Source organism: Triturus cristatus, chromosome 2_2, assembly GCF_964204655.1.
Source record: "Triturus cristatus chromosome 2_2, aTriCri1.1, whole genome shotgun sequence".
NCBI classification, from domain to species: Eukaryota; Metazoa; Chordata; class Amphibia; order Caudata; family Salamandridae; genus Triturus; species Triturus cristatus.
Genome location: NC_140582.1, coordinates 862130763 through 862154272, shown reverse-complemented (window position 1 = coordinate 862154272; position 23510 = coordinate 862130763).

The following is a 23510-nucleotide window of genomic DNA, read 5'->3' as shown; positions in this document are numbered from 1 at the left end:
TGGAGTACATGCCCAGCCTCCCTACAAACTGCCTGATCATCCAATCAGGATGCTCAGACAAATCACCACGCTGCTCCTGCTGATTGGGTGGGAAAGTCCGGAAGCCTGGATGCTTCCGGTGCTTCTACCAGAGCAGACGGAGGAGAGGCGTGTGACGGCGCAACGGAGAGGGCACGTTTTAAATTTTTTTTTAATTACCCGCCCCGCCACCTCCGTTCTGAGGCAGCTGCCACTGTTTCTGCAGCATTCCTGGCGATATATTTGGGTGATTTGGCATTGTCAAAATCCTTAATCCACATGGTAACATTTAAAATTCTAAATATTTCTCCAAAGTAATAATTTCCCAGCTTCTATTCATTTACTTTTTGTATACTTGTTCTAGTTGATTGAACAATTGCTTTTAGGTAAGTTCAGTGTTAATTTCAGTTGTAACATGTAAACTACAGAAATTCACTAGTTATTGTTATCTATAACTATAACTTGTGCCCTAAGTTAACTATAACTTGCGCACCTGCCATGCACAGTTTTCTCTTCAATAATTTTATTGCAATTGTTGCACTGATATTATCAATGATATCATAGAAGATGTCATGAGTGATGTAATATGTGGCATAATTAGCAGTGGATGACGAGGGCACAAGTTATAGTTACCTTAGGTCACGAGTTATAGTTAATTGACATTACTTTAACTGGTGAATTTCAGTGCTTTTTTATTTTAAAACATTACATTGTCACTGACATTTTCTCCTAACTATAATGTTACTTTAACCTTCAGTTTTTTCAGTGAATTTGTTTGGGTTTTTTAAACGCAAAGTAATATTTTACTATCCTATGTAATCCAACCCCCATCGTGCATGGCGAATCTGGCTGCAGAGCCTGGCCTGTGGTCACTCCTTGCATCCAACCTCCCTCACAGGTAACCTACCCCTTGCTATGCATGGCCTTTGGTCATTGGCATACCCCCTCCTCCCCAAGCCTCATCAGCCCGTTTTTTTAAATAAGGGGAGGAGGGTGCATAGCAACTTTTCAGGAAGGAGCTGAGTTTCTGTGGTCCTGTGCAAGTAAAATGGCAACCTAACTATAACATTCCTGTAATCTTCGGTTTGTTCAGTGAATTTCTATGTTTTTTTTAATGAAAAGTAATAGTGTGTGAGTTTTTTTTCCAATTGGGCTTCGGATCCATGTGTACCCATGGGTACTTCCGAATCTGCAGAGGATCTGCATCCCTAGATATCTAGAATTTTTTTCTTTAATAATTGACAAACTACTGAACAGATGTTCACAAAATTACAAAAAGGTCTGTTTCTACACCAAGATCTACCTTTCTGCAAAATTTGGTGTAATTCCATTAAGCGGTTCAGGCTGTAGTCATGTCTAAAAACTGCAAAATCCCTGTAGACACTGCATGGGTAAAAAGCGTTTTAGGACCCCCTTTTTCTCAGCCCCCACTTCACGAATCACCCCGAAACGGTCGAGGCAGCAGCTCAACTAACCTGCATACTCGTTTTGAAGGTTTCATGAAAATGTTTCAAACGGCGCCAAAGGTATTAGCAAAACAAAAAATGCTTCATTTATGGGAAAAGTTTATATATATATTCACTAAAAAAACAAAGGTTCCAGGGACCTTATAGTTAGGGACAGATTTTACTTATACAAAACCAGAGAAATTCAGCCGTTATAGTTACTTGACTTAACTATAACTCGAGTCCGCAATGCTCTGCTTATGACCTTACATATCACATCACTCATCACATGGTGAGTGACATCACTGATGACATCTCAAATCACATCACTGATGACATCAGTGATGACATCATCCATAGCATCTCTAAAGCACTCACTCACACCCCTATAGGATCCTTTATATACCCGCTCCACTCCCACACAACCTTTCACAAACCCATTCACTGAGCCACACCAGTACTTACACACCCACTCACTGATTCATAGATCTACACACACATCCACTCGCTCACCCATACTGCCACTCATACACCCACTCACTCACTAATACAACCATTGACATATCCACTCATTCACCCTTATAGGCACTCACACACTTGAGTCATCCATAGAACTACTCACACACCTAGACACTCACCCATACAGTCAGTCACACATCCCCTTACTTATGCAAACAGTTACACACACACACACTTATTCATACAAATAGTAACACAAACTCACTCACCTATACAGTTAGTGACAGAATCACACACTCATCCATATAGCAACTCTCATATTCACTCACTCATGCATACAATTACTTATCTACCCCATCACCCACCTATATTGCCTTTCACATACCCAGTTACTCCCCATACTAACACATGCAGTCAATCACTGACACAGCCATACAGACATTCACTCCCTCATACAGCTTCTCTGACATGCACACAGTACTCCATACAGCCACTGACTCACTCACTCACTCATCCATACAGGCAGTCACACACCTCCTCACTCACACACACAGACACCCAGACAACCATAAAGGTAGTCAGTCAACCAATCAATCTCCCATATAGTACCTACTAACATACTCAAACACCCACTGAGACATCAACTGATAGACAGATACACTCATCATCAATTTAAACAGACCTCCACAGCTAAGCCCCAAAACAGATAAAAATCATTTTGTCAAGATCACAAATGGAGCTGCCCCTGTCAAATAGATTTGAGGTCCTGTCTGCCTTGGAATTACAAGGTTGACAGCCACTGGAACCGGAGGGCATATTTATAAAAGAACACTGTGTAACACCGACTTCGCCACTCTATTTTCTGTATAATTCAGGAACAACCTGGAAGGAAAGTTTTAGTATGCTCTCATGGAACATTGCGGTCTTCGCTCCAAGATTGACAATCCGGACTGGAAAATGTTGGTAGAGCAGCACAAAATCTGTTGCCAACAGACCTGGCTAATAGACTTACCTTATATAGATGGATATGCCTGTTACTGTGTCCCAGCAACTCCGTCACGATCAGGATGAAAGGAGGACTACTTTTATATCAGTGACTTTGACAGACATCATTGTTAGAGAACTTTGTACATCCCCGTATTTTCAGTTGCTTTTAATTATACTGCAAAAGTCATTCGATTTGCTTTTAATTAATTATTATTATGATGTATCTGATCCAACCGTGACCAAGATCATAGATGACCTAGATGATGCCATTTTTCAAGCCCAATATGATCACTCAAAGTATCTTCAAATAATCTGGGCCAGGGATTTCAATATAGGAATTTGTGACCCTAGAGTTCAGGCATCATGTGGTATCTGTGATGAGAGGGATCAGCCCCTGATGCACTTAAAACATACGCCATATGGGGACTCATTGAATAGAGTTGTTTTTGTTAAGAACCTGATATTTCCTCAAGATCTGGAAATGACCATCTTACCCCAGATTCCAACATATATGGGTGTCACATCAAATTCAATGATCGAATATATTTTAATTGGTGAACACCTATCACAGTTTCTTAAAGGATGTGTGGTAATGGCTAGCTGTATAAGCAATCACAGTCCCCTTATATTAACTCTACACTTAGCCCTGAATAATAAGAGGGATAACAAATTACAACACAGAGCTGTAAATAATAAAAATAATGATGTGAATATTAAATGGAAGAAAATCGACAAGGCGGCCTTGCTTTGAGATTTCATGGCAAATAATTAGGCTCAAATTGAGAAAGTCCTCTCAGATTCAGCTACCCCAGAGGATGTCATACTGGCTTTTACAATCTTTAATGGATTTATGGCAGATACAGTAACTGAATGTGGCAGTAGAACACCCGATACCCCAAGATGGTTTAATAGTGCTTGATCAGTTATAGGACACTAAGGTGCGCTTTGAAAAAAATCCAGAGAAATACGGATGAAGTAGCAAAAGCTAGGAAAGGCTATAAATAGGTAATTGGGAAAAGCAAAATATATCTGAAGGGTAAGGCCTGGGAAGATTTAAAAACTGTCTCTATACTAAAAGACTCACATGCCTTTTGAGAGGTTGTAAATTCTACTTCCATGCTTGGCGGTGAAATGCCCAAACTAGATACTACAGTATTAGCTAAAAACTGGGTAGAACACTTTCAAAGCTATTTTCTTGTAACCCTCAGCTAATAAACATGGTTTCGGACCCAAAAATTCCTTTTGATGCAAGAGCAGCACAGGCCCTGAATAACTCAGTTGAGGTAAGTGATGTACTCTTAGCAATAGAAAGCCCTGGGACTGGAGAGAATTCCTGTTGATCTGTACAAATATCTACCAGATTTTTGGGCCCCGCTAATAACCAGCGTTTTAAAAGCTGCTATAGTGGAACCTTTGGTTAAGACATGGTAGGAAGCCATTATAGTCCCGATTTTCAAAACGGGGGACAAAAGTCAACCTCATTGTTATTGCCCAATTTCCTTGCTGGATGGCTCAGTTAAAATTTTGGGCAGGGTTATTCTGGCTAAATTAGAACTATGTGCGCTTGAGTCCCATGCAGTCTCGATCTATCAGTTTGGATTTCGGCCAGGACTTGGTACCATGGAGCAGACACTACATCTGGCACTAATTGTCCAAAACTATACAATGGCACAAAAGGGTTGTGTACACTTAGGGGTCTATTGGGATGGCGGTCAGAAAACCCCCCCGACCGCCATGGTAGCGGAAATCAACCGTCTGCCGGTACCGCGGCAAATCTGGCGGTCCAATTAGGATCAACCGCCCAAAAAATCAGACCGCAGTGGAACGAGGCCATGAAAGACCGCCCGTAGCGGGCGGAGCTGGTGGAAATCCGTCCGCGGCGGTTGGATTCGCGGCCAAAACACACTAAACCGCCGCCAGGCTAGCAGAGCGACCACATGGAAAATTAGGATTCCCCTGATGTGACAGCGGGACGTTCCGCTGTTTCCGACCGCCGCGGTCGCAAACAGTGATGAGTGGGAGAGCCGGCGGAAGGGCTGTAGCATAGCCATCGCTGCGGACACTGCGTGATAAATATGGCGGTTGACAAAAAAAACTCACAACAAGGCCACCAAGTGCACACAGCAAACTAGCCTTGCCCCCAAAAACAACTAATACACCCCAATGACACACCCACATGGCAACTTCAAAAATACAAATCCCAGGACCACCCACACAACACACCTGACAGCAATACTACATTTTGGCACACCCACATAGCTGATTATAAAACCAGCCCCTTCCCTGACCAGAATCCTTTTCACTACTCCAGCACTAAAGGAACCAAACCCTGCAGCACATTGGATAGGCAAAACACCACACACCTCACCAGCACAACAACACACACACACCCACACCACCTACACCACCCTCACAACTGCACCTCAAAACATTAGCACATCACAAACCATGGCACCACAGAAAATAGCCAAATTCTCAGAGAGTGAGCTGTCAGTCATGGTAGATGAGATAATCAGAGTAGAACCACAAGTTTTCAGTACCCTGGTCCAACAGACACCATTAGCCACAAGAGCACAAATGTGGGCAAGGATAGTCGACAAGGTCAATGCAGTAGGGAACACTCCGCGCTCCAGAAATGAAATCATGAAGCGGTGGCTTGACCTGAAGAGGGTTGTGAAAGAAAAGAGGAACAAGAACCGTGAGATGGCTCAGAGGACTGGCGGTGGCCCTCCCATCCCACCAAAACCATTCAATGCATGGGAGGAGAAGGTGCTTCCCATACTGTATCCAGAGAGTCTCACAGGAATAGTCGGGAGAGTGCAGGCTGGTAAGGAAAAACAAATGTAAACCATTTCACTGCCATGTACTGTCTTGCACAACTACAAAGCTACACCTCCTAGGCCCAAGTCCATTCATATGCACTACAATACCTAACAAAGGCCTCACATCCACTCCATCTAAATCACCCCGAAGGTAGCCTGCAACATTCCCAGGTTTGCATGTATACAGGCAGCCAGCACTACAACTCCCACCAGGCAGCCCTGTCCCACCCCTGAGCAGGATGGAGCACTCCCCCCCACCACCCTGAAGCATGTGTCAGCATTGTTTACCTTCAACTAACAGGTAGGTAGCCATTTTCACAAGGAGGGTTGTTTGGGGGTGGGAGGCCTGCACTACAACTCCCAACAGACCCCCTTGTCCCACCCCTCAGCAGGATGGAGCACTCCCCCCCAGAAGCATGTGGCAGCCATTGCATTGTTCACCTTCATCTAAAAGGTAGGTAGCCATCTTCACAGGGAGGGGTGTCTGTTGGTGGGAGGCCTGCACTACAACCCCCAACAGGCAGCCCTGTCCCACCCCTGAGCAGGATGGAGCACTCCCTCCCACCCAGATGCATGTGGCAGACATTGCATTATTCACCTTCATCTAACAGGTAGGTAGCCATCTTCACAGGGAGGGGTGTTTGGAGGTGGGAGGCCTGCACCACAACTCCCACCAGGGACCCCTGTCCCACCCCTGAGCAGGATGTAACACTCAAACACACCCCCAGAAGCATGTGTCAGCCATTGCATTGTTCACCTTCACCTAACAGGTAGGTAGCCATTTTCACAAGGAGGGCTGTTTGGGGGTGGCAAGGCAGCACTACAACTCCCAACAGGCCCCCTTGTCCCACCCCGAGCATGATGGATCACTCCCCCCACCCAGAAGCATGTGGCAGCCATTGCATTGTTCACCTAAATCTAACAGGTAGGTAGCCATCTTCACAGGGAGGGGTGTCTGTGGGTGGGAGGCCTGCACTACAACTCCCACCAGGCAGCCCTGTCCCACCCCTGAGCAGGATGGAGCACTCCCTCCCAACCAGAAGCATGTGGCAGCCATTGTATTGTTCAGCCTCACTTAGCAGGTAGGTAGCCATCTTCCCAGGGAGGGCTGTTTGGGGGTGGGAGGCCTGCACTACAACTCCCACCAGGCAGCCCTGTCCCACCCATGAGCAGGATGGACCACTCCCTCCCACCCAGAAGAATGTGGCAGCCATTGCATTGTTCACCTTCATCTAACAGGTAGGTAGCCATTTTCACAAGGGGGGTGTTTGGGGGTGGTAAGGCAGGACTACCACTCCCAACAGGCCCCCTTGTCCCACCCCTGAGCACGATGAAGCACTCAAACACACATCCAGAAGCATGTGCCAGAAAGTCCACCCCAGTGTAACAACATAACAGGTAAGTAATCAAATTAATTCAAATCAGGACTATTTATTTAGCGCAAACATATCACCCGAAGGTCTCGTGGCGCTAGCGGAAGCTCAGATATTAGTTTAAACAGAGCCGTTTAGGAGTCGAACAGCCAGGTTTTTAGCTCCCAACGGAAATGATTGTGACTTGAGATAGTGCGCAGGTACAGAGGCAATTTATTCCAGAAAGTAGGAGCAAGGGAAGAGAAAGATCTCCCTCCCATTCTGGTTGCACGGATTTTAATGGGAGTTAGGAGAAATTTGTTGCATGGGCAATACCAGCTGAGTTTCTTCTTCTAGTAACCTGGACCATTGCCATAAATGTTTTTATGAGTTAAGCAGAGGATCTTGAAACGAGTTTGTTTTCTAACAGGGAGCCAGTGGAGGAGTCTTAGATTAGGGGCCGAAGAGGATCCCGAAGGAAGATTCAGCACCCGTCTAGCAGCCATGTTCTGCAGGACTTGAAGCCTGGTTAGGAGGTCTTCATTTATAGAAGACAGCAAAGCATTGCCATAATCCATGCGATTAATGATCAGGCCTTGAACTAATGGTTAACTGGCTTCGATCGGGAGCCATTTAAAAACTGTGCGTAGATTCCGCATGATGCCGAAACAGGAACCAGCTAAGTGATTGACCTGATCTTTCATAGACAGTTTATTGTCTATTTGAATGCCTAAATTCCGGACAGATTGTTTTGGCTCTGGGCAGGGTCCCATGGTTTGGGGCCACCAGTCGCTGGACCAGTATTCGTGTGCTTTGCCAAAGAGAACTATTTCAGTTTTTCCTCCATTTAGTTGGAGATGGTTCGAGTTCATCCATCTATCGATGTGGGTCATACAGTTTTTAAAGCGTATTTTTGTGTCAGTGGGGTCCGGGCTGAGAGTGATCAGAACCTGAGTGTCATCGGCCTATGACATGACATCAAAGCCGTAGGATCTGATCACCTCGGCCAACGGAGTTACATAAAGATTAAAGAGCGTCGGGCTCAAAATAGAGCCTTGGGGCACTCCCATCCTTACGGGTCTGTTTCTGGAAACGATGTTGTCAATCTGAACAGCAGTGACTCGGTCAGTTAGATAGTTTCTCTGCCATTTGAGGGCTTTCTCTCTGACACCAATATCCCAGAGTCTTAGATCTAAAATGCTGTGGGAGATGGTGTCAACGGCAGCCGATAGGTCTAACAGGACGAGGATAGATGATTGTCCCCTGCCCGATGCTAACCTGATGTTGTCTGTGACCTCTACCAGTGCTGTTTCAGTACTGTGCACGGCCCTAAATCCGGACTGTGACGAGTCCAGAAGACCATGATTTTCTAAGTGGGTGACGAGCTGTCTGTTGACCAGCAACTCGAGCATCTTTCCAAAGTAAGATAGGAGCGAGATAGGGTGATAATTTATTGGGAGATTTGGGTCAGCTGTGTTTTTTTTTAGAATAGGCCTGATTCTGGCTGCCTTCCATATTTTGGGGACAATAGCTTGTGACAGCGAGTTATTGAATAGGTCTGTCAGACAGTCAAGAATTATAAGTGCAATTATCGGAAGGAAACGCGGTGGTATGGAATCCACAGGTGAGCCAGATTTAATTTTGTTCATGGCTCCAATCACATCTTCCAAATTGCATGGAGAAAATTCTTCCAGAGTGGAGATGGAACTAGGGGAAGTAGGGGGATTATTTTGTGAAATATTGGTAACTTTTTGAGGTGGAAAAGAGTTATGAATTATGTTATTTTGTCATCAAAATATTCAGCGAGAGAGTTCACCCAGTTCTGTGAGATGGAAATCGATGATTGTTCTGGGGGCGATGTGAATTCTTTTAAGATTTTGTAGAGCTCCTTGTTAGAGTTTGCTGCTTTTTCTATTTGGTTTAGGAGGAATGATTTTTTTGCTTGTTTAATGCTTTCCAAGTAGGTCCGATGGATACTTCTATATTTGTCCCGATCAGTTTGATTTTTGTTTTTCCTCCATTTCCGTTCGGCAGTACTACAGGAAATGTTTAGTATCTTCAGTTGTTCCGTGAACCAGGGTAAGGTTCTGGGTTTGAATTTAACTTTGGTAAAGGGAGCAATTTTATTTAAGGCAGATGTTATGGCTCCCACAAGAGAGGCTGCAACCAGATCAATGTTAGACAGTGCATGCACCACACCATTCCTCTCAAAAAGCATGGACACATATGAAAACACAAGCCCTCACATCCCACTAAAATGTACACAGATACAATATTAATTTACAGTGTGCCGACAGCTAAGCGTATGTAACTGTCACAGAAACAGAAGTGTGACTCACCAAATCCCATGTTGAAGCAAATCAGGGCACAGACATGCACAGCACTGAATGCTATCTGTAACTTCTGTGAGGGCTGAGCTTGAAGGACCATATGAAAACAAAACAAGCATGGTCTGTCGAACAAATGTACCAAAGCATAGGACATGACAAAGGTATGCATGAGATCAAAATCGCTAGTTCATGCGCAGATGTAACGCCTGCCAGGCAGAGTAGTCAGCAAAGATGCTTCACATCAAGTTGTATTGCCGCCAGTTGTCAGATGACAACCTTTCATTGTAATCACAAAATCTTCACGTGAGGCATGGTACCCATTGACATGTCACCCCATGGACAAGTAATGTATGTACCTCCACCTCATGTCATGATGCACATTACTGTGCAGACATACAATGTGCGAAATAGTTAACTATGTGTTGCATAACCTGCAAATAAGATACATCAAACACCAAGCTTGAGGGGTGCACGTCTATAACCATTTTGCCTCTGTCCCACAGGTGACCAGCAACTGACTGCAGAGGATGACAACATCAACTTGTAGAGCCAGTCTCCACCCCAGGAACATGGACTCTCTGATGAGGACTCCCTGGATTTTGAGGATGCGGAGCTTGAAGCCAGCCCACCTGGTTTGCCAGGGCGCAACAGGTCCCAGGACCCCACTGTCCCCCCACCACCACATCAGCAACAACAACAACAACTACGCTGACCCCAAATGAAACGACCTGTGCGGCCTCCACCACCACCAGTGCTCCCTGCAATACTCTCCCTGCCAACTGAGGAGGGCAGGGAGAGTAGGCGGGTGCCTACAGCGGTGAGGCCACAGCTCCGTGACAGCAGGGCAGGTGGGAGGGCAAGGGGGAGTCTAAGCCAACAGGAAACTGGGACCCAAGCCCTGGACAACATTACCAGAGTCCTTGGGGCCTATGAACGGGTCCAGGGACAAACGGGCCATGCTCAGGAAGATGCCCATGAGCTCCGCCTGCTGCTGAGGTCCATAGACACCCGCATGGGCCAAATCGTGGACCTCCTGGGCCAGCTAGTGGCGGTTCTGAGGGACAGGCCTGCGGCACAACCAACACCTCCACCTCCCTCCAGTGGCCCGCAGGATGACAGTTCCATATCTTCCCCTGCGGCCACAGAGAGGGGGGACTCCTCAGACCCAACTGGCCCGCAGTAGAGGCCCCCCCCTTCCAAACGACCAAGGGGCAGTCCGAAGAAATCCAAGGGAGGAACCCGTGGCAAAGCACCTGCCAAACGCCAGTCAAGGAGCCAGCCATGATGTCAACCCTCTTCACTATTGCATTGACTTTGTTGACTGTCCTTCCCCACGCTTCCTTGTTAATGGCATCCGTCTGTTGGACTGGGTCACCACATCATTGTGGTGACTACTCAATTGTCTCATCTACCCTCACTGACAACTCATTGCTTCACAATTCACCCTTTTGTAAATATTCACTCCCCTCTCACATGTACACATTGTAAAAAAACACTCCTTACAAACCTATGTCGCTGTGTCTGCTCCGTGTTTATCACAGGATGTGCAATGTTCACCATGATTACAATTTACCAGGAGCATGGATAGTTTGTTGGCAAGGAGAGGCTTAAGGGACATAGGAAAACACAACAGAACAATATTAACTAGTCAGGCGGTGGCATCACAGCCATCACACAACACATGTCATCAAGGTACTCCAATCTGCACACATTACTATGAGCAACTGTACCGACATAGACATCCTGTATTTGTGCCAAATTACCCTGTATCAGAAACATTGGCAGCCAGCACTGAGACAACAACAGGCTGCAGTCACAAAGCACACATAGACCTTTTCACCAACAACAACATCAGCAGACAAGGGCCCCGTTTTACATTGCCACTCACTTTCAAGTGAAGAAGCGGTTGATGAGCTGTTGACGCAGGTCGACACCTTCCTCCTCTCCACTATCCTCGTCACTGGACATGCGTTGGTTTGCAGGTGGGGGCCTCAGCTGCTCATCAGCATCCAGGAGCAGGGGGATCTCCTTGCGCAAGGCCAGGTTGTCGAGCATGCAGCATGCAACTATAATCTGACACACCTTTTTGGGCGAGTACATCTGTGCACACCCGGTCTTGCCCAGGCAGTGGAAATGTGACTTGAGGAGACCGAAAGTACGCTCCACCACATGACGTGTCTTCCCATGGGCATCATTGTAACGGACTTCACTTGGGGTCCTGGGATTCCGCAGAGTGCTCAGCAACCAAGGACAGTTGGGATATGCAGAATCACCTAGGTGTGAGATACACAGACCAACTTTGTAATATAACTGTGGCAGAGGACATCATGTCACACACACAGCATGCTACTTAGCCCTGCGTACTCACCCACAATCCATGCACGCTCCGGAAGCAGATTAGCCATCAGCTGTGGCACAATGCTGTTACGCATGATGTACGAGTCATGGGCCGAGCCAGGAAATTTGGCACAGACGTGTGAGATGATCATAACCGCCTGGCATACCACTTGCACATTGATGGAATGGAAATGTTTCCTGTTCCTGTAGATGTGCTCCCGTGCCTGTGGTGGAACCAGTCCAACATGTGTGCAGTCAATGGCACCAACAATATTGGGGATGTGCCCAAGGCCATAAAAATCACCCTTCACACCTGCCAATTCATGTCTCCTGGGGAAATGGATATATCTGTCCTTGTAGATCATCATAGTGGACAGGACATCACGTAGCACCATGCTGAACATAGGTTGCGACATCCCACCTGCGCTGGCCACCGTGTACTGGAATGATCCAGGAGCAAAAAAATGCAGGGCCACCATCACCTTAGACGCTGGTGTGAAAACAGTCGGACATGTTCTGCAAGGCCGCAGGTGGGGCTCCAACATAGCACATAGATCTTGTAGAGTGGGTCGATCAGATGGAATTTCCGTATGACCTCCTCATCCTCCATGTCTGCCAGCACTTTAAAGGGATGATGCACATTTGGTCTCCTCCTAGGTGCAATGAAAGGGGACACATGTAAATGCAATCCACCATGAGATAGGTCCAACATCTTAAGTTTTGACTGACACAAAGCCAACAATGAGTGTCATCAAAGTTCAGCTTACAGCCCAACTTACATGTAGGGACACCTTCAGCTACACTAGTTGTACACCTGTCCACTTTTCACACAGCAAGTACCTCCATAACAATATCTAACTATGTGAATGCCCAAAGTGATATGGCAACATCTTGCATGAGTAGCCCTGAGAGTATTTCATACAGCATATGTGTGAAACTGCAACACTGTCTCCTACATAGCTGCTGGACCTGCCACACCTTCTTGTGTAAGTTGAACAGGGCACACATCAACAACACAATGATCACAGTCTGTGCGTAAACAACAAGTGTGTGCATGAGCCAAGCAAAGTAGACAGTGACATATGCATAATGTGTAGTCAGACATTCATCACTGTGAGTTGTACCCATTGGAGAGTCCATCACAACACTGTTCTGTGTACATGCCCAGCAATATCTCAAGTGACATGTGAGGGAGTACATGCCAATGTTTTCAATCATATACTCCAACATGGCATGTGCAGTCAGCAGTGGGGTAAATGTTACATTGGCATTGTGTGCACAATCTTGTGCCATTAATCATGTATCTACTGTGCACTGTTGGGAACTGGCGATTGGCCCAATGCCAAATCCACACTCGCGGTACTGATACATATATGTTGATAGTCAAATGGCGGTTGGCATGCTCCGCCACCCAAATCATGGACACTGGCACCAATGTATGGCAGCCATGTCACAGTAGCGACTGCCTGGCCCCTCTGGTCTGTCACCCCAATGCCAAAGCCACACTTGCGGTACTGATACATAGATGCTGATAGTTAAATGGTGGTTGGCATTCTCCGCCACCCAAATCACGGTAACTGACCAATGTATGGCAGCCATATCGCGGTAGCGACCGCCTGGCCCCTGCGGTGTGTCACCGCCAGTGTCCATGCCCTTACAGCCAATGGGAACCGCAATCGCGGTAGCCTAATGCAATTTTGAAAATCGCGGTTGATGTGCTCCGCCACCGCAAAACCAGTCATTGGATGCAATGGAAAGACGCACGATCACGGTAGCGACCGCCTGGCCCCTGCAGTGTGTCACCGCCAATGCCCATGCCCTTACAGCCAATCGGAACCGCAATCGCGGTAGCCTAATGCAATTTTGAAAATCGTGGTAGGCGTGCTCCGCCACCGCGGGGCCAGTCTTTGGATGCAATTGAAAGTTGCACGACCGCGGTAGCGACCGCCTGGCCCGTGCGGTGTGTCACCGCTAATGCCCATGCCCTTACAGCCAATCGGAACCGCAATCGCGGTAGCCTAATGCAATTTTGAAAATCGCGGTAGGCGTGCTCCGCCACCGCGGAGCTGGTCATTGAAGGCATTTAAAAAAAGCTGACCTGGAACACCAATTGCAGCAGCTCAGGACCACTGAAACTAACCCAGAGGGCTATATAAGTGTGTGGGAGAGGGCCTCACATTTCCACTGCTTCCAGAGCCTGCTGCCTGACACTCCTCACCACCAACTGCTGCTGCTCCTGTCTCCAGAACCTGCTCCCTGACACCCCTCACCACCAACTGCTGCTGCTCCTGTCACCTGGACCCAGTGATGGCAAGGACTGAGAAGATTCGGGCCCGTCCCTTTATCACCGAGGAGCTAGAGGTCCTGGTGGACGAGGTGCTCACACAGTATGGGAGGCTATATGGTGCTCCAGACGTCATGGTAAGTGTTTCAGAGACTGCAGGGAGTACACACATGAAGTTGATCTGCTGCAGTATGAGCCTGAGTGTGTGGGTTTGTGTCATACACTGCCTAGCATGCTTCTCCAGGGGAAAGGGGTGTGTAGCCTATTTCACACATTTCCCTGGCTGCATATCAGAATGGGAGGGACATGTATTGTTTTATCAGCCATATAATGACGCAGCAAGTTGGTTAAGCAGGAGTCAGGACAGGAATTGCCTGCCTGAATGGATGTGCGGGTCCCTGATGTTCTTCACAGGCTCATCTGTGGCCTTACCAAGGGTTTACGTCCAGAGGGTACTGATGGAAGTGTGTCTGACTCAAAATTGACATCATGTATAGGTCAGCACTATGCTCAGGAATTAAATGTCAGAGGGTGACACTCTTGGGGGTAATTCACCTATGACACAGCAGATTGCTGTACTTTTGTACAGAGCCCCTTCCATTTCCACCAACATGTGTACTGACTCGCATGCGTTGACACTGTTTACACTCTCAATTTGTCCCTTCATGTGTCATTTCTGATGCCTCACGTTGGACCTCAGTGGAGCCCACCTGGCCTGCACAGTCACTGCCCAATCTGACAAGGACACATCATTGAATGTACAGAGTGAAACAAATGGGTTGTCTGATAGACTCAAAGAGCCATCTCAGCCCTGTAGATTGCACACAACAGATCTTGTGAGAAGGGTGTGTGATTGTAAGATCATGTCCCTAAATGTGACCTCCATACTATCAGTAATTGCAACATTCTTCTTTACTTCTTTTCGCACAATCACAGTACCCGGACGGGTCCTCATGTGAGTAAACCTTTTTCCTCCTTTCTTCACGTGTGGCACATCATTTTCACAAGGCTGCGCTACCATATATTGAGGTACCTTTTATCCAACGGCCTTATTATATTTATTTTTCCTATTTTTCGCATTTGTGCCGGTATATGGGCCTTATGTTCTCTTTTTATTTTAATCCCATTTAGATGTCCCTTCATCAATAGTCCTGAAGAGACCCCACATTGTTTTGAGGGTCGAAACGCCGTCGACATACAGAAGAAGCGAACCATTTCCCCAGCACATATCACTGTATGTAGCTGCTGTTCACATGGAATTATTATGATAATGGTCGACTTGTACAAACTGTGGAAACCTTGTATTAAATATTCGCATTGTCACTTAGGTTTAGGTTCCCTTTGTCACTTGGAACACTATGCACAAATGTTGTTTTGATGTATAATGTTTACTCCTAACTTTATCATAAAATATACTACACTGTAATCGGTGTGTTGGTGGTTCCTTCGCGCTCTGCCATTATCTAACCCTCTATATCGCGATTGTGCTTATGTATCATAACCTCATAGTACATTATTCCACGGGAACCATTGTTTTTCCTATATATCCAGATGTGACTGTGGCAACATGTTGGCAGGTGCATCTTTTCCCCCCTCAGGGCCCTAGGTGTGCTTAGAGGGATCTGTGTGTCTGGTTACACGGAGGCACAGGCAGGCTATTTGTCTGTGTGGGCATCACATGTGTCACGTATGCCAAGTTTGCATGATGACACGCAAAAATTGAGTTTTGAATTGAGGTTGCATGGTGTTACTGCACAGGGTGGTGTGCAACATGGGGATATCATCATCTTGTTTCGTGCTTTGCTTGCATATGATGGTTGTGTTAATGCCACAGAACTGACCCTACATCTCTGTCTCCTGCAGCATCTACCGTCGCCACAGAAGGACAGGGGACGGAAACCAGTGGTGAGACATCAAGCACGACTGCTACGCACGAGCACACTGACACTGATGTGACCAGCTCCTCGGAGGGGGACAGGAGTCTGCTTGAGGAGCCAGAGACACAAACACCAATGTCATCTGATGCCAGCAGTGGCACATCTATGTTGGCGGGCATAGGGAGCGGGAACTCTGCCTCTTCTGCCACCACACAGCGTCCAGTGCCCACCCTCCCAGCTTCTACCACTAGTGCTGCCCGTGTTCGCACCAGTAAGAAGGGAAGAGTGTCCTTCACCCCAGGCACCGCTGCCCCTGCCCCTGTCTCCCCTGCTGCCATCAGTGTTGAGTCTGTGGACCTTTTGCGCCAGCTGTGTGTAGGCCAGACTACTCTCATCAACGCCTTCCTAGACCACGACAAAAAGTTGGCACAGGTAGTTGCTTTCATGGAGGGCATTCATTCAGACGTGGGTGGGCTACACCGGACTGTCCAGTCTTTGTCCTCCGCAGTTCCAAAAGCCCCTTATGCCTCTACCTCAGCTGGGCCTCTCTCTCCCCGGTCCAGTCCTCCAACTGGCCCCGACACTCAGCCACCTCCCAGTCCAACTGACAGCCAAGTCTGAGTCAAAGTCCCCCTCACACACCAGTCTCTCCCACAGCGGTGCCTGGACTGCCCATTGTTATCCCCCTAACTGTGTTGCTGACCATGGCAGTGTACGGTCTCACACATTCCCTGTACAGGATCTCAATCAATCAACAAAGCTTTATTTCGATATGTAATATCATAAAAGCACATTTACACATTGAAGCACAATTCATGAAAGTACATTAAAGCTTGTACAGGATCTAATGCACACATGTGCCTTCTCTGCACTTTTGACTGGCCACTGGCCTTGCTGTGTTTGCCCATTTCCTGTGCAGCTTCCCATGTACCTACTCTGCACTTTGGACTGGCCACTGGCCTTGATGTTCATTGCTGTGTTTGCCCATTTGCTGTGCAGCTTCTCATGTACCTACTCTGCACTTTGGACTGGCCGCTGGCCTTGCTGTGTTTGCCCATTCGCTGTGCAGCTTCTTATGTATCTACTCTGCACTTTGGACTAGCCACTGACCTTGATCTTCATTGCTGTGTTTGTCCATTCCCTGTGCAGCTTCTCATGTACCTACTCTGCACTTTGGACTGGCCACTGGCCTTGATGTTCATTGCTGTGCTTTCCCATTCCCTGTGCAGCTTCTCATGTACCTACTCTGCACTTTGGACTGGCCACTAGCCTTGCTGTGTTTGCCCATTCCCTGTGCAGCTTCTCATGTACCTGCTCTGCGCTTTGGACTGGCCACTAGCCTTGCTGTGTTTGCCCATTCCCTGTGCAGCTTCTCATGTGCCTACTTTGCCCTTTGCACTTCCTACTGGTCTTGCTAATGTCTACTTTTGATGCCTATATGTGTAATATGTGAATAAAGACAGTTACTCCTGTTGTCTGCTTTGTCAGCGTCCTTTCTAAATAAAGGGCTTCATGTGTGAGTATGCTTTAATGTGACAGTCCTCTGGTCATGTTGTTTTCACCTGGGTTTCCCAGCTATGTGCATCTGTGGGTGATGGGTGAGCTGTGTCGTGTCTAGCTAGACACGCTCTAGTGTTCTCCCCGCAAATGTAACACACTCTACACCCACCCACCACAGGCATCACCAGTCAGGTGACCCTGTCAATAAAAAGGGCCGGGCGCACGGGCTCGAGGAAAGTTACCGTACCATATTACCTTGTGTCCCTGTCAGTTAATTCTCACCATGTGGGCCTGAGGCCCAACATTACACTGGTGACGAAGGTGGGATGTGCCCGTTCTTGGAGCAGCCCAGCAGATCAAAAAAAGGGGAGAGTGTTGCCCGTGTCTAGGGCACCCCCTGCGAGGAGGCACCAGACGCGCCCGATGGCCCAGGAGGCATGAGAAGAGCCCAGGGGTGAAAGGTCTTTAGGAGCCCACCCGCATAAGCAGCAATGAGCCGCCGAGCATGAGGTGAGCCACGGACCGCCTCGAGGAGAGGCACGCCTGAACAGAGATCAGGCTGAAGGTGACTCTGAGGGCAGAACGTTGGGGGGCGGTGAAAAGAGCCGGTTGAAGGAAGGACGGAGAGCGGAGCAGCGGTCCGTTCCTTCGCACCCCGTGAAGAAGGAGAACTCGGCCCTAAGCTCCGTAGTCTCCGAGTAGTAGCTCTGGCTCACCCCACGCAGTGTATGGATTGAATGAGGCTGCTGCGGTGAGGTCAATAGTGCCCTGACCCGGGACAAAGCGAGCGTGTGTCCGGCAATGCAGGAAAGGCCCAGCGTGGCCGGGAGGGTGCCTGCAATAAATGAGACTCACCCCCAATAAAATAAAAGGACTGCCAGTGTGAGGTAGACGGTCAGTCAGCAACGCTAGTCCCGCGCAGCCCGTGAAGTGAGAGGGTCTACTTCGAGGGGCGGAAGACGCAAAGAGAAGGTAACAGCCGGCAGGAGAAAAAAATTAAGACTGACCACGTCCGGCAATCCAGCACTGCAAATGCGTCTGCACTCACCTGCTGCGGTAGTTGGAGCCACACGATGAAAGAGGGCAGTGGTAGTTTGCGTGTACCTTCTGGTTGCAGGCAGACGGGAGGATGAGCTCTTGTGCGGGGGGCAGAGGAAAAGAGCTGAGCAAAGTTGGCAGATTGGCGAAGCTGCTGAGGAGACAGATCTCTCAATGGCAGTTCAATGGAAGTTCAAACAGTGCCATCTAGTGGCCATCTAGCAGTACGACACCTGCGAAAGAAAAGAAACGGCAGTGCTGACAGGAACACAATGAAGGCTGCCTGTGTGTAAAAACAAGGAGAGTGCACAGAAAGGCAGTCTGCATGCTGCTACAATATAGAGAACAATTGAGGCAAAGTGAAGAGGACTATGTGACGGTAGGAGATGATAAGGCAGCCCTTACTGCAGTGGGTTCCCCTGCAGTGGGTTCCCACAGGGCACAGTGCGAGAGAAAGCAACCCAAGTGATGGGAGGAGAGTGCTAAAGGAAAGACCGTGCACCATAGTGAAATTACAGTAAAGACTGCCAGGGCATGCAGGGACTGCACAAACAGAGAGGCAACTCCACACGTAGCTGTTGAAGAGGAAATACAATACCAAGCAAGTGCGCAGCAACACAGGAACAGCTGCTACAGTCTCAGGAACAGAAGACGGAACAGAATGCGCAGCAAGCGTATCCAGCAGAGAAAACGAAGGGCGCAGTCGGAAGCGCGCCAAGCAGAGGTGACCAGAAAGAGGTCGGAGCAGTGGTCGGTTAGACCACCAGAATCAGGGACGCCCCGAAGAGGGTAGAATTGAAGAAGACCCTGAAGAGGGCAGAATTGAAGAAGACCCCGAAGAGGGCAGAATCGAAGAAGACCCCGAAGAGGGCAGAAGAGTGAGACTTCCTTGAAGAGAAGGAGAAGTGCTGAAGGACCGGAAAGCGCCAAGTCCGAGGTGCGCGACAAAAGTTCCCAAGAGGAAGTACAATTCCTACTGACAGGACAGACCTGAGACAGGTCCACAGGGAGGGTGAGACTGTCTGGACGACGACACGACCAGCGACCATGTGACATCAACATGAGATGTGTGGCAGGATGCCACCTCCAAGTGAGATCCTGATCATATGAGAGAGAAGAGAGTGACATGATGCCACTTTGCTGCGAGAGAAGGAACAGTGGCACAGCGTCACAGGGCAAACCACCACCACAAGCGTGCAGGAGTAAAGGAGCAGAGCGACAGGGCAGAAGACTCGTACCACCACTGGAGGAGCACACCCAGAGACACCAGACAGCCACCAGCCGGATCGACGTTCTGGGAGACAGCCCACGGAGCAGACCCAACTGGAAGTCGCAGCTAGCACGAACAGAGTTTCTCTCCAAAGTGTCCCAGCAAGACCGTCCAGTCCTGAAGATGGCCCAACGAGGAGAACAAAACGTAAGCTGCCAGTGCGAAGCAAGTATCTCTCCAACGTTCTCCATTCAGTCCCAAACACAGACGGGACAAGTCAGACATCCCTGTGTCCCACTGCAGATGACACTGGCGAAAGACAACATCAGCAAGAAAAGGCAAGCTGCGAAGCCTCTCCAGTCCTTCTCGCTCCACAAGATCACCCAAGACAACAGACTGCCGCCTGTTTCCCAACTGAGGAACAGCAACCGTTTCATCATCACCACCAAGGAGCACCACACCACCAACGTGAATCCATACCCCACAGACAACCGGAGTTCCATGAGCGAGCCACCCAGGAACCGTCTGTGCATACCCCCGCCAATCTGCAGCCTACCGAAGTAGAGCACACCCGACCACTGGAAGATTCACCCCTGGGATTACGCAAGACTAGGCTGTGGCCCTGTGAGAAGTTCAGCAGCAACCCCTAAGCGCGGCCTACGCAAAGACCTGCACAGCCCACGTGGCTCATGTTGAAATCCAGGGGCGAGGGGCCTCGGCGGAGTTCCGGTGAAATGGGAGTCCGAACGGGAAAAAGGCAGCAGCTTCCCGACACACACAGGACGCAGGGAGGTCACAGTCGAAGACCAGTCACCCAAAGACCAGGAGAGGAAGGCCTCACACACAGAGATCTGCCAGAGTGGACCTCACCACAGCTCCAGATGCACTGATGCTGGACTTTGTATATAGACTTCGACACTGCGAGACCAGGCCGGTCTAAAACACCTCACCAAGGCCAACTATAACATCATGACCATGCGGTCCAAAGCTCCAGTGAGGCCTGGCTGACAGCCTGAAGAAACTCAATTAGTGCTATTTGTTGTTTGTTTATTTTCTTCCAGGTTGGACTTTTTGTTCCTTTCTTTTCATTAAGGTAGGGGGGATGTTGTGTCTAGCTAGACACACTCTAGTGTTCTCCCCGCAAAGGTAATACACTGTACACCCACCCACCACAGGCGTCACCAGTAAGGTGACCCTGTCAATAAAAGGGGCCGGGCACGCGGGTCCGAGGCCAGTTACCGCACCATATTAGCTTGTGTCCCTGTCAGTTAATTCTCACCATGTGGGCCTGAGGCCCAACATTACAAGCTGTATGTGTGTTTGCTGAGGTACTTCTTCCCTTCCTGAGTGTGATGTTGTCTGTGTGCTATGGTGATTTGTGTTGTGGGGGTTCATGGTGTGGCACTCATGTCTGTGTGGAACTGGCATGTTTGGTGTGCACACACTGCTTGTCGTGCATGCAGTGCTGTGAGTGTATGTTGCCTTGTACTTGCCTGGTGTGCATCCCCTGATGTCCAGCTGTGTTTGCAATGTGATGGATTGGCATGTGCATCTGTTGTGTGTTTGATGTGGATGTGTGCACTGTTTGGCCTGTGTTGTCTCTTGCAGCTGACAGATGCTCTGTGTGTGATGTTCTATTTGCATGTCATTATGTGTGATTTGTTTGTGCATTGTGATACATTCAGATGTGTGTTGCAAGTGTAGTGTGCATTACTTGTGTGTCTGTCACATGCACTTAGGGCTATTCTTGTTCCTGGGCTTGTTTTGAGTGCATCCTTGGGGTTTTCTCCTCTTATATTTGACCTGTCACTTGTAAAGATTGTGCATGTGCAAGCATGTGGTACACTATGACACCATGTTGACTTGATGGGTGGTGTAGTATGTCTGTCTGTGTTTTCTTATTGGTCCATTGCTCCCAGTTTGTGTCCATGATTGTTTTGAGATGATGCATTTCTTGTCTGTGTTGGGGTATGTTGTCTGTGCATTGTTCCTGAGTGATGATGTTGTGTACTCCTTTTCTGTCTGGGTTCCCATTGCCTTTCCACTGTTTTACTGCACAGGTCTGTGCTTGTTGTACTTCTGTGTATGTTGTTAGTGAGTTATGTGTTTGGCTGTTGTTTTTGTGCCAGCATTGGTTCAGGCATCCCTGAGTGTGTGTGTGTGATGTTTGTGGATGCCCACCAGGGAGTGTGATTGTTTGTCAGTGTATTCACCGGACTTTGTTGGCACCATTCTGTGTGTTTGACACTGGTGTTGAGTGTTGCAGGTGTGAGGTGGGTGGGGGAGGGGTATGTGTGAAGGATCCTACTTGTGTTTGACAGTCATGGAGAGTGACACTGGGCCCTGTGTGTTGTGTTGATGACATACACCTGTCAATATGTTGGAAACAGATGTGTGGCTGATCACTGTTTGACTTCAGAGACTTCCTATCATCCCTGTGCCTATGCATGGGTTGCCTTGCTGTCTCCCTGAGTTGTTGCACAGAGGTGACTGTGGTTTAATTTCACTCACTGTGCCAGCCATGTGTGATTTGATGGGCTAAGGGTGTTGTTATATGTTCCTTCTCTTGCATGTGATGTACACATGCTTTGTGGCTAGCTCCTTGGCTTTCCATTTATGTCACCCTCACTTTAGCTTTGCCCATTTCTTGTCCTCCATTGCTGCTGACATCTGGTCTGTGTATGTGGCTGTGTGTCAGTGTGGGGTGTGTCTAGTTGAGTGATTGTTCATATTCATTGTGAGTGTTCATTTTGTGATTGGACTCAGTTTGCTTGACATGAGTGTAGTGTGGGTGTGGTGTGAGGGTTGCCCTGGCCCTGAGCTTATGTGCTGTGTGTTCCTCTGCAGTCCCACCTGCTGAGACTATTTCCCTGGTTGTTTGGTGTGTGGTGCAGGGTGTGGGTTCCCCTGGCTGGTTATTATGCATGAGGGAGCACAGGATGTCCCTTAATGGGTGTGGGGGGCCTAGTGTGTGGAGGGCGGAGGTGTGGCCCTCTGATCTTTGTGGACTGCCCTTGCCCGGCGCTAGTCCTGCCTTCTACATTGTCCGCATATTTTCCCATGTCTTCACCGCTGTGGTGACGTGACCTGGACATTGCATTGATATCGCAGTTGATGGGTGACCTGGATGCGGAGGGGTGATTTAGTGACAGGTAGGACATGTGTGGGTACACTTGTGGATGTGTTCCTGTCCCCACCAGGGTGCCTATATCAACCCAGGAGTTGTGTGTGGTGGTTGTGTGCGGAGTTGGGATTGCGTCCCTGCGGCGGCGTCCGCAACGGTGCATAACTTGCTGGTAGTATATCAGGTACAGCACCGCGAAGACGTGTATAGCTGAATCGATTGCAGTTGGGACCGGGTGGGGCGTACCGGGAATCTGGTTTCACGCTCCGCAGTCGTGCTTCCGCTGTCTCAGGTTGGGCTGTTTCTCCGCTGCGGTGTGACTGGCTGTTTGGGGCATCCTGATTTGTACGGCGGTCGGAACGTCATTCCACACGGCAGTGGGTCTCTATTGGCTCCCACCACCGCGGTGGCGGGTGCATTTTTATGGCAGTTCACGTCACACCACGGCAGACGGGAAATGTTATGTTAAGTTATGTTAATAACTTTTATTAGGCGCACAGCTGCCCCAGCAAAGGGGCGTCCTGGCGCCTGATCAGATACACAACACAACAGGTCAAGGCTAAGAAAGAGAAAGATCAAATAGCAGAGGCAAACAGATGTGTTTTAATGGCGCGTCTAAAAAGAGTCAAGCTATTTAGGGCGCGAATGTGTAAAGGAAGGGAATTCCATAGATCAGCCGCCAGGACACGAAAAGAGCGACCTCCCATCCTACTCAGCCTGAACCTAG